The sequence below is a fragment of the Haliotis asinina genome, chromosome 15 (genome assembly GCF_037392515.1).
Source record: "Haliotis asinina isolate JCU_RB_2024 chromosome 15, JCU_Hal_asi_v2, whole genome shotgun sequence".
Taxonomy (NCBI): Eukaryota; Metazoa; Mollusca; class Gastropoda; order Lepetellida; family Haliotidae; genus Haliotis; species Haliotis asinina.
This window is the reverse complement of record NC_090294.1, coordinates 49,394,731-49,411,387: the sequence shown is the minus strand read 5'-3', so window position 1 is coordinate 49,411,387 and position 16,657 is coordinate 49,394,731. Positions and strand designations below refer to the sequence as shown.

At 37.3% G+C, this 16,657-nt stretch overlaps 1 protein-coding gene across 3 annotated transcripts in view; it reads right to left on the bottom strand.

Annotated features, from left to right (window-relative positions):
* The window catches only part of LOC137265478 (complexin-like), a 197,437-nt gene that overhangs the window by 137,740 nt on the left and 43,040 nt on the right, over positions 1–16,657 (bottom strand). For 2 of the 3 annotated variants that reach the window (XM_067800885.1, XM_067800883.1), the window contains exon 3: positions 6,965–7,124. The gene's annotated coding sequence lies outside the window, so the exon portion shown is untranslated. Of the gene's footprint in view, positions 1–6,868; positions 7,125–16,657 lie in introns of those variants that run through there. The other variant, XM_067800886.1, reaches the window with a different exon arrangement.

Here is a 16,657-nt window from a genome sequence, read left to right as displayed (position 1 = left end):
GTTTCAGATTTCTGCTAGAAAATTTTGTCAAAATTATGGTTATTTTACTTGCACTGAGTTCCAGTTCCAAATTTGATGAAAGGAAGGTAAGTGAAGTTAAAAAATATATTTAATTAACGGAAATATATGTTTTCGTTTATACATCCAAATTCTAATGAATTTTCTTCAAATTTTGTAGAATTTCCAGTACAATTGTATTGTCACAGTTTGTGAGTAAAATTTGTACCAAACTATGATAGAATTGTAGAGGTTGGCATCTGTGTATGGTGAAATGTAAGAGGTCAAAATTCCTGAATCTTGAAAGTCATGCGTTTAGGTACAGAGAAACCTTGCTAGTATGGATCCTGTATATTCAGAAACCTGTCCCAACATAAAACTACTGCTCAGTGCCTTAAAAATACACAAAGTGGTGCAAGGTTGTACACAGCCAACAGGTTACAAATCACAGGTTACACAACAGAGGTCACTGGTCACAGGGGAATTTCTGCAGCTTTGTTAGTGGACAGTTGTTGAACAGCTGACCATGTTTGGCAGCATGACTCTTGAAAGTGTCTAATGTTGCTTGAGATTTTTGGTGTCTCTTTAAGCCAAGGTCTTTTGTGTGAAACTTGTCTCTTTACTCAATGAATGGATACCCGACAGGATGAGACAATAATGTTGACAGTTAATCTTCTATCAGCTCACAGACAACTTGTGTTATATATTCCCAAAGGAGCTGAGAATGAAAACTGAAGGTACACTAGTCCTTTGACCTGGGTAGGAAGTGCTTCAAGTATGCTTTGCACAAAGTAACTTTTTAACTGCTCAGCCAAATTCACAGTTCACTATAGAGACATATAAAGAAAAAAATTCTCCTTCTTTACAATTTACATTCTTTAAGTGAGTGAGTGAGTGAGTGAGTGAGTGAGTTTTATGCTGCTTTTAGCAATATTCCAGCAATATCAGGACAGGGGGAAGCAAAAATGGGCTTGATACATTGTACCCATGAGGGGAATTGAACCCAGGTCTTCACTGTAACAAGCGAATGCTTTAACCACTAGGCTTACCCCACTAGACCTTTCACATTGAAAGGTTTCCTATTATTTTGTGGATAAAAGGGTTATTGATTTGAGAAACATCACCAGTGTTTTATACTTGCATGTGTATTTTGTATAGATAAAAATATGCATTGTTACATTAAAGTACAACACATTTCAATGATAACATAATCCAGTATCAATGATACAGTGTCAACACTAATGACATAACACAGTGTCAACACTAATGACATAATGCAGTGTCAACACTAATGACATAACACAGTGTCAACACTAATGACATAACACAGTGTCAACACTAATGACATAACACAGTGTCAACACTAATGACATAACACAGTGTCAACACTAATGACATAATGCAGTGTCAACACTAAATGGCAATAGAGTATCAACATGACATGACAGTGTTGACACAAATTACAATACAGTATCAACACTAATGACATGATACAGTGTTGACACAAATAACAATATGGTGTTGACACTAATGACATAATGCAGTGTTCGCACTAATGGCATACTACAGTGTCAACGCTTTTGACACAATACAGAGTTAAGAAATCATGAAATATGGTCACAACGCAGTGATGTCATTGTTTCAATAATACAGTAAGTATTGATCTCATTCTTTTTGCTGTAAGCAATATACACAATGTCATAAAAGGGGAATAAAATCTTCATTCAGTATATTCTGCCTTACGTTTCACGATAAGGTTTATCAATTCTTTTTTGGCTCTATTACTTTACATTGGTGACTGAAGCCATAATACAATACATAATGGCTGATGTTAAACAATATTCACGACAGAACACTCCATAAGGATGCTTACTGACAGGACACAGGTGTCTCGGACGTTATTTTTCAAAATATACACGTGTACATACCTGAGGTATATTTTTCACAAGCAACATAAAAACCTCTTTGTTTCCTGGACATCTTCACAACCTTGTAACTCAATATTGCAGCTTGTTATATATTTTAAAATATTTCAACCTGTATACCACAAAGCATTCATTATTGATTCGTCGTTATTCAGCCAACAAGGCAACACTCATGACAGGGAAGCCATTGAAGTCATGCTTTGAAATGTCAGAAATTATCATTTGAAGTGTGTCATAAAATAACTTTGTTCTTTTTCAGTTGTTGTTATTGTAAATGATCATAAACTGAACTGTACAAGCATATCTAATTGATTTCATATTAACTTTAATTGCTTGCTATGGTTTTGAAAGACCACAAAAGCATACTTCCGAAGGTGCAGGGCAAATCCACATGTTACTTGATATATTACATGTTTAATTAAATTAATCTGAATATGCAGATTAGTCATAAATTCTTGCGTAGTCTCTAAGGAAATGTCAAGTGCCAACCCGAAGATACTTTGCTTATAGCTCTCTTAAGGTATAGCTCAAATTCAGTGATAAAGGTGTTCACATGTCCCACAAAGGCCAGGTTCGAGTTTCCACATTTAATTATGTCTGAAGCCCACTTCTTGAGTCCTCTGCCTTGATACTGCAGGAACGTTGCAGTAAAATTTATAACATGATACTGACTCACTACATCAGCAATCATATCCTTCAAGCAAAGTCGTTCTTTACCCACAAACCAATGTCTTGGATAACCATGGTATTTACAATAACCTTTTCATCTTGCTGCCATGAAGATTGTTTTAACTGGTTGGTACCAATGTCCAGTCACTGCCTACCACACAACCTTCACCTTGTTAATGATTCTACAGTAACTGAGTCTGTATTCAAACCCAAATTCCCGTTGGATTTCTCACCATCTCAGTGTCGAGATGGATGTGGCAAGGGTTGGAATGGGGCTTTGGAAAATGTCGACATCCATTATTGCAACATGCTTCAACTGGAGAATTGCAAGCAATGATCACACTTAAACATGATAATTTTACAAATCAAGATAAACCTTTGTTTAACAGTTTCCGCTGGTAACAGAAAAATGTGAAAAAAAAAACCCAGGAGGTAAAACATATACTTTAGATAAAAAAAGTCACACTAACTAAAACATTAATAGTCATATGCTTCAATACATCTAAATTTAATTCATTGGAGGTTTTTGTATAACTTGGTGCTATCCATGCCAGCAAGAATCCATTGTAACTTTTTTGTAATTTTTGAGAATGACTGTAGTTTTCAAAAATTGGAAACAAAACAGAGCAAGACATATTTACTTGACACAGATCAGGTCACCTAACAGAGGTTGAAAATCAAAAAGATCAGAAATTAATAATGTTATGCTTTCATAGACCATCACACCATAACATCAGTATCTTTATCTTGAGATGAGTTTTCACTATAAATGAATGAGTATTTGACAGGGTTATCCAGAAAAAAGTGTTGTTGACCAATGTTGGGCTGTCGACTGTTATATCAGACAGATCGACAACTGTGAACAAACTATAGCCAGACATAACACTTTGTGACTAACACAATAGGTTTTGAGCTAAATTACAGTGTTTATTGGGAGCTAAGTAATGTTTTATATGCCATTAATTCCACCATGTGCAGCGAACTTGGAGAGACAATGAACAATGGTCTGTGATGTTTGCTCAGTCTGTGGGATTCCAGACAAGAAAACGTCCACAAAATGTGTTTGCTATAAGAGGTGACTAATTGGACTGGGTTGTCAGGCTCACTGACTTAGTTAACATCATCACATTAATTGTGTGGATCAATGCTCATGATGTCAATCACTGGTCTGCCATACATAGAAAAGGCTAGGCTCTTTTTTTCATCACTGTTTTTTTCTGATTCAATTCAGGATTTATGTTCTGAAACCTAAGATTGTTAAGGTTCAACAGCAACTTTCCTGATCATCCTCCTTACTAATTCTCCTACAATCATCACTTAGGAACAGATGGACAAGGATAAGGGCTATCAGGTTATCTAGTCCTCATCCCTACCCACATGGTCATGATATTTCTCATTATCAATAATTTTAAATAGATAATCAAAAATACTATTTACAGTAAAAGTTATTAAGGATTATGGATACAAAAATTGTGCTACATATAGTTTTGTACATGATCTTTTGTCATAGATTAAGGTTAAATATACTTTCGTCATACTCATAGTTGGGGCTGTATTCATGGTCTACCTGTAGATTGTGTTCAGGACACTGTTTTGTTAGCAATCCATCTATGAACATGTTACCACTCGCCAGTTATGTAACATATAGTATCAGGCATTTGGGGTTCAAAATTACTTCACCAATACCTACCTACTAATAATTGACAGTGAATGAAGTAGCATCTGCCAGGCAGCCTTCTGCTTGCTAGCTACATGGCAGGCGTACAGCTTTATTTCATAGCTGGCCCTGTGCACCAACACATTTTCCAAGGAAATGTGCTTGACCATGTCATCTACTACGGGGAATCTTCTGAAAGTAATTTACAATTGTGACAGCTATATGATGTCTGTATAGTTCAATCAAACTGTAACTTCCTCAGATCAACCTACCCATTACATCTAACACTAAATGTTACTGGTCTAGAGAATGTTTTTCGTTCCTGCTGTTCTGATTCAGATGGCAGTAACAATAAATCAATCAATAGTGGCCACCAACTTATGGTTTTATTAAATTTGTATTTGTCCATGTTTAAGTTTACCTCACTACAAGCAATCAATTAATTACTTTCTTAAAACACCACATCTCAATTTCCTATTTTAATGCAGGGCTTGTTACATGTTAACAGGGCTGGCAACATTTTTAGCTGTCCGCTGTGTGGGTTTCCTGGCATTTTTTAGGAGTTTCATTCACTGTAATCGATTGATATATATTTAATGATTGTCAGTCTATGATCTTGATCAATACTAGTCCAAATAAGGACATCACAAAAGCTAGGAAGAGATCCAATCATTAGTGAATAGAGGTTTTCATAGTCAAGGTAACAGACAAAGCAACAGGAAATAGGACTAATAATAGAAACATGAAGGCAGACAAATTTATCCTTCAACAATCATTCCCATCCGCCATACTCTATCAAACTAATTTAAAGCTGATATTAGGATAAGAGAATGCAAATTGTGATTCACCACCTGAAATCTGTAACATAATGTAAAGTGACAAAATGCTTTCTAAAAACATATACCGTTAACACTGTATTGTAAGGATGTGTCCCTTGATCCCCATCCAGCTGTAAAACTAGCAGGTACATGATTATAAATGGATGTGTCAAATACATACATCACAAACACGACAACAAAATGCAAAATACAAATGGATAATTGAAGAAACACACGAATATATGGTTGAAGATAAAGAGGGAATTCACTGAACAGCATTAGTCACAGATGACAAAGTCTGGAAAAGTCCACCAAATGTCTGTAAATAAACCCTCTTTCAACACATGGAATTGTTTCTTGGCCTAAAGGCTTGCAATTTCACCTAGAAATGTATTTTGTCTGAAGGCTGACCGATATTGCTATATTGTATTTATCGAAAAGAAATAGATCTCAAATCAATTCTATTTTGTGTTAACTAAGAAAAATAGTAAAACTAGATATTGAATTGACCTGGCCTTTTTTCAGAATATTTCCAAATCAGTAAAAACAACATCTAATGTATGGCATTTCTTCCAAACCAATCTAAATGTACAACCAGATCAAGATAGAATTCATGAATATAAAAACATGAGGAGGAATAGCATTTCAATTTGCACATGTAAATTTAAATGTCTTCCAGTTTCAAGGTCAACTGATCAAATCAAGTTCAAAGACTACACATCAACACTTGATGCTGACACGACCAGAGAATGGAAGGTCATACATCATATGCAAATTCTGCTATGAAAAAAAACCAGAATGGCAAATGTCATGAATTATTTAAGTCAATTTATAGTTATTTATTATGTCAATGAATATATTCTACAACAGATTCAACAAAAGTACACCATGAAGACACATCAAGGATGAGTCCAAGACGACATCCAGATTTGCCATAATAGTTGATGTAATAGAGAAAAAATCTATGAGAAACTTATCATATTGTATAAGCATCAATCATTGGAATTTCATTTGCTGAGAATATTAAGAATTATGTCTAAATTTCTCTTTCCATTTATTCCTACGACAGAAAATCTATTAACTTTCTGGCCTGCCTCAGCAGCCTCCTCTCAGCTCTGATGAATTGATTTTCAAATACAAAATGGAATGCATATGGGTACATTCATTTTATTAATAATGAACTTGAAAGGTTAAGCCATGGAGACCTGTATGAAATACGCCATGACAGTGTGAGTTTGTGTTTGTACAGGGGAATCCCAACTGGAAATGCATCCAGGCATTGAATAAAGCATAATTCAACAGGAGAAATATGTTAATTCAAAATGACCTCTTAGTTGAGTGACGGAGATCACTTAAAGGCTTCCCTAATCAACATATAGCTGCAACCCCATTACATCATTGTCCAACAGGGAAAGAATCGGCATTAAACTTATTTGCTTCTTAAATATGTTTCTAGCCACTCACAGGCATCCAGTTCCATTGCAAAAGAATGGCAAAGACATATTCTGGAAGTAGCTGCATAAATCTAGCAACGGATTCACGGGGAAATATTTGACCTTGAGTTGTGTTCATATGAATGCCATTATTGAGATAAAATACATTCCATGATAAATATTGTTGTGTTAATGATAGAGATATGAAAATGAAAAGTATTGGCAAAAGGCAGTCATTGAAATGATACAAGCATTTGGTTATAGTGTCCTAAACTATAATGTAGTCGATTAACTTCTTGCAGATTCAAATGGTGTCTTCCAAATACATATAACTTATAAAGATATTGGCACTGGAGTCTAAGGACTCACCTTATCAAAATCTTTCCCAAGGAAAAAGCCCCAAAGTAACAGCTAACTTTCCACTGAAAACATGTATCAAGTTTAGGCAAAACAAATTACTAGTACCTCCTTGTAAAATGGTTGCCAACTGAGGAACTCTCCGTGTATACGTCCCGCAAATGCCGAGTGCTGATATTGGTTGCCGTTGGAATAATCAGAGACCCAACCTTCTATTGATTTTCCTGATGAAGATCGGGGGCCGTTTCAAAACCGGGCAGACCCATTTCTGTAAAGGGAATGCATCAAATTATTTAACCTTGTATTGTTGAGGTGATATTTAGCACCAAGTCTATTGGTTGGCTTCACGACCATTCCTGCATTTCCAGGCTGCCAAGCAACATTTGCCGCCATAATAGAGTAATGGCGATTAGCTTTATGGGTGATGTGATATTAAATAAAATAAATCAAATAATATGCATGGATGGCGCCAAGATCGTTGGCATCGTCCAGCACATAGCTACAGCAGAGTAGTGAGAGGAAGTGAGGATATTACGCCCCAGAGTCATTTGTGTGAGGAATATTTACAGGAGAGACATCCCCTTTACAGGATTGCTTCCACACTGTGAACTCGCAGAAGATGGCTTAATGGCTTTACTCTATTTGTGTGGGATTATCTTTCAGACTTTCAAAAAACAAGATTCCATACATAATGATGAAGATAGGGCTTCTTCTTTAAAATGCATGCAAATGATTTTTAAAATGGAACAATTTCTATCAGAATATCCCTAAAGCATGTTCCTTCCCAAAATTTGAATTCCATGCTTTGGGGGATAAACATAAAATGTCAATGTAAAAGAATATCCAGTCTTCACAATCCCCGGGAACAAATATCTGTTTGGTGTAAAGGACAAAACAGCTGTGACAATCATTTTGAAAGAAAATCAGTTCTGACACCAGGTGTTTGCAAAAATGGATAGCATGTCCTGCAGTACCTGTAACCCCAATCATTAAAAAAGAATGCCAAAAGATGTGAGTATGTTTGTAAGCATAAGGGAATAATATATACACATGTCCATTGTTCAAAACAATGAGGTTCCAAGGGGCATAGGGGTTGGGTAATTCGATAATAATATGATGAGAAAAACAGGAAATAAGGGATGACATGAAAACCCAAGTTTTCCTTTACTTTTTTCCTAGGTTTCTTCACAAGTTTTGCATCACACAACATGTGAGGAAACCTGGAAAAAATAAAGGTAACATCATATTTTCAAAAACAGTTTGTGAAACACCTAAGAACATATATACATTGTTTTGTAACGCATATGACCATGCAATGTTGCCAAGTTCTCTGAATACAAGCAGACAACACAATGACTGATTGAGGAAGGTGTGATCCCTGTTGTCAGAACATAAACCACCCACACAATGACTGATTATGGGAGATCTGATCCCTGTTGTCAGAACATAAACATACAACACTATGACTGACTGGACCATCTGATCCCAGTTGTCAACATAAACAGCCAACACAATGACTGATTGTGGGAGGTGTGATCCTGTTGTCAGAACATAAACTGACAACACTATGACTGATTGTGGAAGATCTGATCCCTGTTGTCAGAATATAAACTGACAACACTATGACTAACTTTGGATCATCTGATCCCAGTTGTCAGAACATAAACAGACAACACAATGGATGACTATGGAAGATCTGATCCATGTTGTCAAAACATGAACACACAACACAATGACTGACTATGGACCATCTGATCCCAGACTAGCTGACATGTATGAGTCTACATAAGACTGCAACTGACCAGCTGGAAAGGTACAATTTAAAACAAGATAAATACACATTATCTATGATGATGACGACTGTGGATATCTGATCATCTGATCACCATCATCATGTGCTTCAAGATATATATTACAAAAAACAATCAGAGATATATGCTGATGTCTGAACCAAATAATATGTTTGGATATTAACTGAAAAACAAGGACAATGACTGATGACTTTCCTGTGCAAAGCATTAACTTTAATATGTTGATATCATCATTGTGTCTCATTCCTAATGGCTTGGCACTGTCAATGCTCAAATTTAGAAAAACAAAATCTCTCATTTACAACCAAATCACCACTAGTGGTTTCAGACAAAGCTAAACGTATTTACCACACTCTGTCAAACAACACTACACTATTAAGTAACATATTTATAAATGTCACACTGCAAATGGCAAGTGTATGTGTATATATTCAGAGTACAATCTGACCTCTGTACTTAAATGTCTGTCTGCTCTCTTCCTTGAGGATGATGTTGGGGGGAGGATCATATCAGACAGACTAATTAGATTTGAAACTATGACTACTGTGTACTCAAATTCAAACTATTCTGGTTTGACACTTCAGACAAATAACAATGAAGGAACATTTCAAATACACAGTGTGATGGGGCAGCCTTGTGGTTAAGGTGTCACACGGAGGAACCATCTTCATTTCCACACATGGGTACAATGTGTGAAGCACATTTCTGGTGTTCCCTGATGTGATATTGCTGTAATATTGCTAAAAACGGCGTAAAACCTTACTCACTCACTCATATCCACAGTGAGTTTGTAGCAACATCACTTTAAGCTGTATTCCAGTGATATCCCAGTCTAAATGATGCAAGCCTCAAATGATTACTGCTTATGAGACCCACTAGGATGGTTATGGCGCTTACGCACCACAAACATAATAAGTGACCAAAATTTCGAAGCCATGATTATTGGTTTCTGGCTTGCAACAAATCAGAATAGTGACCTGTTATATGATATATCAGACAGCTGGGCCACCAATTGTTACCACAACCACCATAATACTAAACTATGGTGATCTGGGTTTGAACTGCTCTTCAGCAACCAAAGCTTTCATTAGAGGCATTTAATTGGTTTAGGTGGTGTGGTTCTCTGATTTGGTTCACAAATGTCCTCTTATACCTGTTGTGCAGACTTATTGATATTGATCACTGGATTGTCTGCTCCAGACTTGAGTATTTACAGACTGCCGCCATATAGCTGGAATATTGCTGAGAGTGGTGTAACACTAAACTCACTCACTATTGTTAAATGTCAGTAATAGCATATTCTGTGGAGAAATGACAAGTCCAAGTTACAGGGTGTTTATGTAACAGATTGGGTGTTTGGATATGCCTTGTACTGACGTGACTACAAATCTATGTAACACATGCACACAATTTAACATCACCCATTCTGTATTGAGATACATGCCTTAGTCCCAGTTTGGACTGCATGGTATTATGATTACGTCAAGGTTTAAATCACAATCTGTACAGACTTAAATTCAAAACAGGTGGTTTTATTCGTTATTCAAAAAAAAAAAACATACTACTGTGATACTACACATTGTAAGAAAAGAAACTTGCATCCCTGTCTATGCCACTTAATTAGATTACTGCTATCAGAGCCATAACATATAAATTTAGGGACTTGAAATGTAGAAAACAGGATTGACATGTACCAATAGTGGCACTTACTGTCAAACACATAAGCTCCCTATATATCGCAATTTGTAGTGCAATATGGGTGCAATTTATTTGCCAATACAGATCCTTAGTGCCAACTGCAATGCCACACCACAATTTAACATGGACACCCTCCTCAGACCATCCAGAAGGGCCAGGACATCGCCACAGACACTTGCCTGACTGGCTAGTGATTTTTCATGGGGTCATGTCGTAAATATTTCTCTCTACAACTTGTTAAGTTATGATACACATTTATATCAAGTAAGAGTTTGGCCTAGCATTTTAATGTTATAACCTGTGCCATGCTGGCAATGTCTTGTTTTCATCTACTTTTGGACTCTTTTTGCTTAGTTTCAAGTTCAACACTCAAATTTCGGGCTAATTCTTGCAAAATAAGGAAACTATTTTGCTAACTGGCTTGGACATTAGAGACTGACACAGAACTCTCCAGTCAATGTTGTATCTCTGGGAACCTTAACACCTTCTCTTGCAATCCAGATGGAGATCATACTCACTTTCCACTTGCTTTGTCCTCTAGAGAAATAGAGCCATCTTCTAATCTGAATTCTATTTCATATGAGACAGCAAATGAAAGAGGTACACATTTAATTATTTTAAACTTCAAGTGTAGAAAATGTCAGTGTAAAACAACAGGTGACTGAAAACAAATATATTAATCACAATTTGTCCTACAACAATCTGTCATTTCTAAAGGCGAAGCAGATCAAATACTGCTAATAACTAGTCTGTGTCAATAACTCGAGAATATTGCACAGCAATCCGTCTGATACACCCATTCTAATCAATATCTCTAAGTGATATCTAGAAGCTGCTGTATGAATACAGACACTTACTTGATAAATGTATGGTAAGTAAGCTCAATATTCATATGAACCAACTGGCAACATCTCAAATACATCAGCCTCGATTTTGCTGCTAAGAGCATATATCTGGCACAGACAGTCACATGAAATGCAGCACTAGCTGACAGTGTGTAAGCCAGAGATGCTCAGAAATAGGGTCGAACATATCATACACGGTTATAACATTTACACTGCAACGTGCATGAAGGTTGGTAAGTTGGACTGTCATTTAATGCTGCACTGTGCAATATTCCAGGAGTCTACAAATAATCAAGTGTAGACTAGACAATGCTGGTGATCAACAAAATTAGCATCAATCCATATCTTACCTCACACATAAATGTTGTTTTCTGATTGGCTAGGGGTTCTTCCATTATTTTCAGTGTACCCCTCTTACAAGCGAGGGTAACATTTCAGTGTACCCCTCTTACAAGCAAGGGTAACATTTCAGTGTACCCCTCTTACAAGCGAGGGTAACATTTCAGTGTACCCCTCTTACAAGCAAGGGTAACATTTCAGTGTACCCCTCTTACAAGCAAGGGTAACATTTCAGTGTACCCCTCTTACAAGCAAGGGTAACATTTCAGTGTACCCCTCTTACAAGCGAGGGTAACATTTCAGTGAACCCTCTTGCAAGCGAGGGTAACATTTTAGTGAACCCTCTTGCAAGCGAGGGTAACATTTCAGTGAACCCTCTTGCAAGCGAGGGTAACATTTTAGTGAACCCTCTTACAAGCGAGGGTAACATTTCAGTGTACCCCTCTTACAAGCAAGGGTAACATTTCAGTGTACCCCTCTTACAAGCGAGGGTAACATTTCAGTGAACCCTCTTGCAAGCGAGGGTAACATTTTAGTGAACCCTCTTACAAGCGAGGGTAACATTTCAGTGAACCCTCTTGCAAGCGAGGGTAACATTTTAGTGTACCCCACTGTCAATGACAACTCATTCAGTACTTCAGGGTAGTATTTCATTATCTCGAATAACACAGAATCAGGCACGAGGCATGGAAATTATTGATATTTTCTGAATGCAAATAGATGAAAGGGGGATAACTCTAAATCTGTTTTTCTTGTGTTGTCTCCAAAATCTAGTGATGGCTACAAAAAGATTTCCCTTGCATTCCAATAAATGTATTTTGACAAAATGATCAGATGTAGTCCCTGTGAATATTTAGAAGGGGAATTACACTGCGGCGACTTTACTAAGACGAATGCTGCAGGAAGAACAGCAAGATGCAAGATTTGAATTGTTTGATTCACACAGGTTGGCTGAAGCGTACGACCCAATATCCATGCTTCAAACAATTCAAAATTAACATTGAGGTGTTCAGTAAGATAAATACCCTCGTCATTTTGGGTGAGGGAACATAAACAAACATAAAAGGCACATCAACCCATGGCTCTCTTGCAACCAGTGAACAACGTATCTTGTACCTGGGATAAGATGGTGAATGAAGGTATACAGGGTAGCAATGTGAAGCAGGTTTGTATGTCTTGGTACGGTAAGTCCAGGGCCTAGATTTTCGAAGCTCTCTTAGCGCTAAGATAGTCGTAAGTGCCATACATTAACATCAACTTCCGACTATCTTAGCGCTAAGAGAGCTTCAAAAATCTAGGCCCAGGGATGGAAGCATGGACAATCCTTTCTTGACAGATACTTCACCACACAGACTGCCAGTTTCAAGCCAGACAGACGAGTGAGGTCATTCAAGACGGCAGACAATTCATCAGTCTGACACTTATTCTAAACCTCTTTCGCAGTGAACAATTTGGCAGAATTTCTGTTTCTGAATTTCTTAAAAAGAGACCATTTTATGTTATTCAAAGTGATTAAACTGTTTTTCTAGTTGCAGACAGATAATTCAATATGTTCATATATACACAATTATTTCAATTTTTTTGGGTCACAACACTCAGTATTACAGTACATGACACAACGCTGTGACAATGTGTCCCAGTCCACCCAGCTGTGAATGGGTACCTTGCAAGGATTGGAAAAGCCACATGTAACTTGGTGCCCCTAATGGCTGTAAGAGTTTGTATGGTCCCCAGGGAGCTGAGATTGATAATACAATGTACCATTGGAAAATGACATCAAATGATCGAGGGAAATAACATAGTGCCTTTGAGCAGGTGATCTGCATATCTGCTCTACAAATGTATATAAACAAACCAATAAAATAAAATCTACGATGTCTGCTAACAGCAGCAATTTAGGATGAAATACTTTGTAAATTAAAATAAACTGAATACATAAACAATACCTAAGTGTTCTCACTACCACTGTAAAAGCAGTTGTGGCTTTCACAGGGTTGCATAGACAGAGAGTCTTCCGTACCAAATCTGAATATCATGTTTGTTGTTTACGAGCTAACTGACATTTGACACTTATGCCTGTTTGTGAGTTTCCACAGTGTACGATGCCATGAAGCCAAACATTGGGAGATTTACGCCGCCAGAGCCATCCTTTCTTGGATTTATCCTTCAGCCAAATCGGATCAATCTGCCCAGTAACGAGATTTATTATTTCTGGACTTTGAAATCATTCCCCCTCCTCTCCCATCTCTTCCTGTTGGTGCTTCTACAGGTTTATCCAGGATCAGAGGGTCACTGCCTGCAGCAGCAAAGCAACTGGGGCAAGTGATGTCGGATGCTGGTCCATCCTCAGAATCTGCCTAAGGTGGCTGACTGGCTCTTGTGACGAAAAACCTGATTTAGCAGTTATGAGGAATAGATCTGACATTTTCTCACATATAATTGCCCAAAAAAAAGAATCCCTTGAATGTATGAACCTCCGGATTTAGGTCTTGCCTTTTGTGTTTATGAGTGACATGAGCTGATTGGAACGGAATAGCTAGACCCTGGGGAAATTTCTCTTAATTATCCCCTTGTCTATGGTTTACTGCTATCTCAGACTGTCAGTGACAGATCATTGTTAACTTCTTCCAAAAAGAACCTCAAATATCACTTCAGCTGAAAGTGACCAGACAAAATTCACAGCATAAAGACAAACTACTTTTTGGATGACAGTTCCTTTACTATATTATGAGGTGTACATTTCAGTATACATTCTTATACCATAGTGAAGCAAGAGAGAAGTACTACAGCATTGAACAGACTTATATATACATCCAGTAGGGATTAACAAAATAACATGATGGCTCATGATATCCGTTTCCATACGTACTATCGTGTTGTGTCAGTCAGTGGTGATCTCCTGCACTCTTGCATGGCAACAAGGTAATAACATGTCATAAAACACATCATCATATAATCATAAAGAATAAACTCAAAATGTATAAATAAACTACCTTACCTCGGTTACTCAGCAATTGCTAAACTGCCAATAAAACACATAAAACTTACACCATTCTTTAAGCCAATTCACCACGGTGATCACAGAAACATACACAGGTAACCTCTTGATGCATAATGAGAGTCTATTTTATGTGCCTAAAACAGAATATCCATGTCAGAAGTGGACTAGTGTACTCTTAATGGCTACCAGGTAAACACTCTTTACGACAATCTGACAAGTTTGCAAAGATTCATCTGTTCTGTGATGCAGTAGATCACTCAAAGAGAAGAAGGTAATTTTGCAGCAATAATTACACATCAAACTAAGCGTCCATTTTCTCATAAAACATGCTTTTAAGTTGACCGTATTTTGAGGAATGACAGCAGTAGGCAAGCAGGACTAGAGGAGAAGCTGCCTTCATGTCTAACGAATGTTTATAACCTTGAATGGAGGAGTGCTCCACAGTAACTGTCACTCTGTAGAAGCAATTAAATTCTATTTCAGTGTGTAGGACAAGTTTCTCAAGCTGAATTTCCTGAGTGTTCTGCTGATTCTGTGTTCATGATAAAGCCGGTTAATCAAAGAGGATGCTTCAATGCTTTATTAGTTCTAGACGAACAGATGCGGATTTGTTATGTGCACCTCCTGAAGACGGAGTTACGGCAGTAGCTTACTGCTTGATGAGAGGAGACAATGTTAACTGTGAAATACTTGGGCTGCAGATTAGCAGGTTGCTGTGATGTGAGGTATTTCAATATGGTCTTGGGAAGTATTGAGTTGAAACGTGACAGTTGTTACCTACATTTGTCTTGAACATTGTGAAATCAGCACCTTCCTCTCATATGAAACCCCTACCTCCCATTGGGCTGAGAGTAGGGAGCTGGGAAACTGTTACCTACCTTGGAATCAAAACTTGGGAAACCATCGCATTCCTGAGCTAGAAATTGGGAAACCATCGCCTACTACTGAGTCAAAACCTCCTGCCTTCAAACTTGCCATATCTGCATTACTTGGTTATGAAACAATGAACATGAAGAAGAGAAAGGTTTTAATTTTTGAACTAGTGGTAAAGATTATGTTTGGTATGATGACCATCAAATCTCCAAGCCTGACCATGAAACCATTCACTCTCTTCTTTTGACCAACAAAGGATGTAACATATTTTATTTGGGAACACAGATTTTCAAGAAAGTACAGATTGTTGTACTGTTGGTGACTCAGTTCTGTCTGGGACTTGTAGATTCTGACATCTAATCACCAGTTCACAAAGTCAGCAATCAAACCCACGCAGCCACTGTTACATCTACAAAGATGTTAGTTGGACAACAGGTAATGTTTTTCGAACTTTGAGTAATCCTCTGACGAGAAGAAATAAGCATGGGTCCCATGGTTGATGCAATGAATCCTCGATACTGGTCAACAAGATTACACTCTCAGAAAAGTGCAGATTCCAGTATTATTGGGGGTTGTGTCTGTATTGTCAACAATGACAAGGTTTAACTGCTGAAGCAAATAATTCCACACGTAAAGTCTGTTTATCATTAACAAAGAGAAAAAATATTTGAAGAAATAAAGGCAAGAGAAATACATGAAAACAAGTTCTTGCCATATTTCAAGGGTTAAACATCTCAGTACTTAGTTAATTCTGCAGTCAAAATAGCTTTAGCAAAAAAACCCAAAACATATTGTTTACTGATACAGCATCTTTTGTTAAATAAGCTATCTTGATATATTCAGTAACTAATGGATATGTCAGAAATGGTATTTCTGTTAATCTTTGATAATTTTGAATACAAGTACATGTGAAATGACTCTGAGGTGGTAGAAGGGCATACTAGTAGTCAAATGAAAACGTATCACATGTACTTCTTTTGTGGGGAAGGAATAAAGTCCTGGAAACTCTCAACAGTCAAGCAGCCAAATACAGTAATAACTTGAAAAACAATTCATGTGTGTTATCCTGTTTCAGTACCTCAAACCATATGCTGGGGGAATGCATGGCTGGGGGGACCCGTGAAGGTCTGAGGGTAGAATAGGCCTTCAGCAACCCATGCTTGCTATAAAAGGCGACTCTGCTTGTAGTAAGAGGTGACTAACAGGATCGGGAGGTCATGCTCGCTGACTTGGT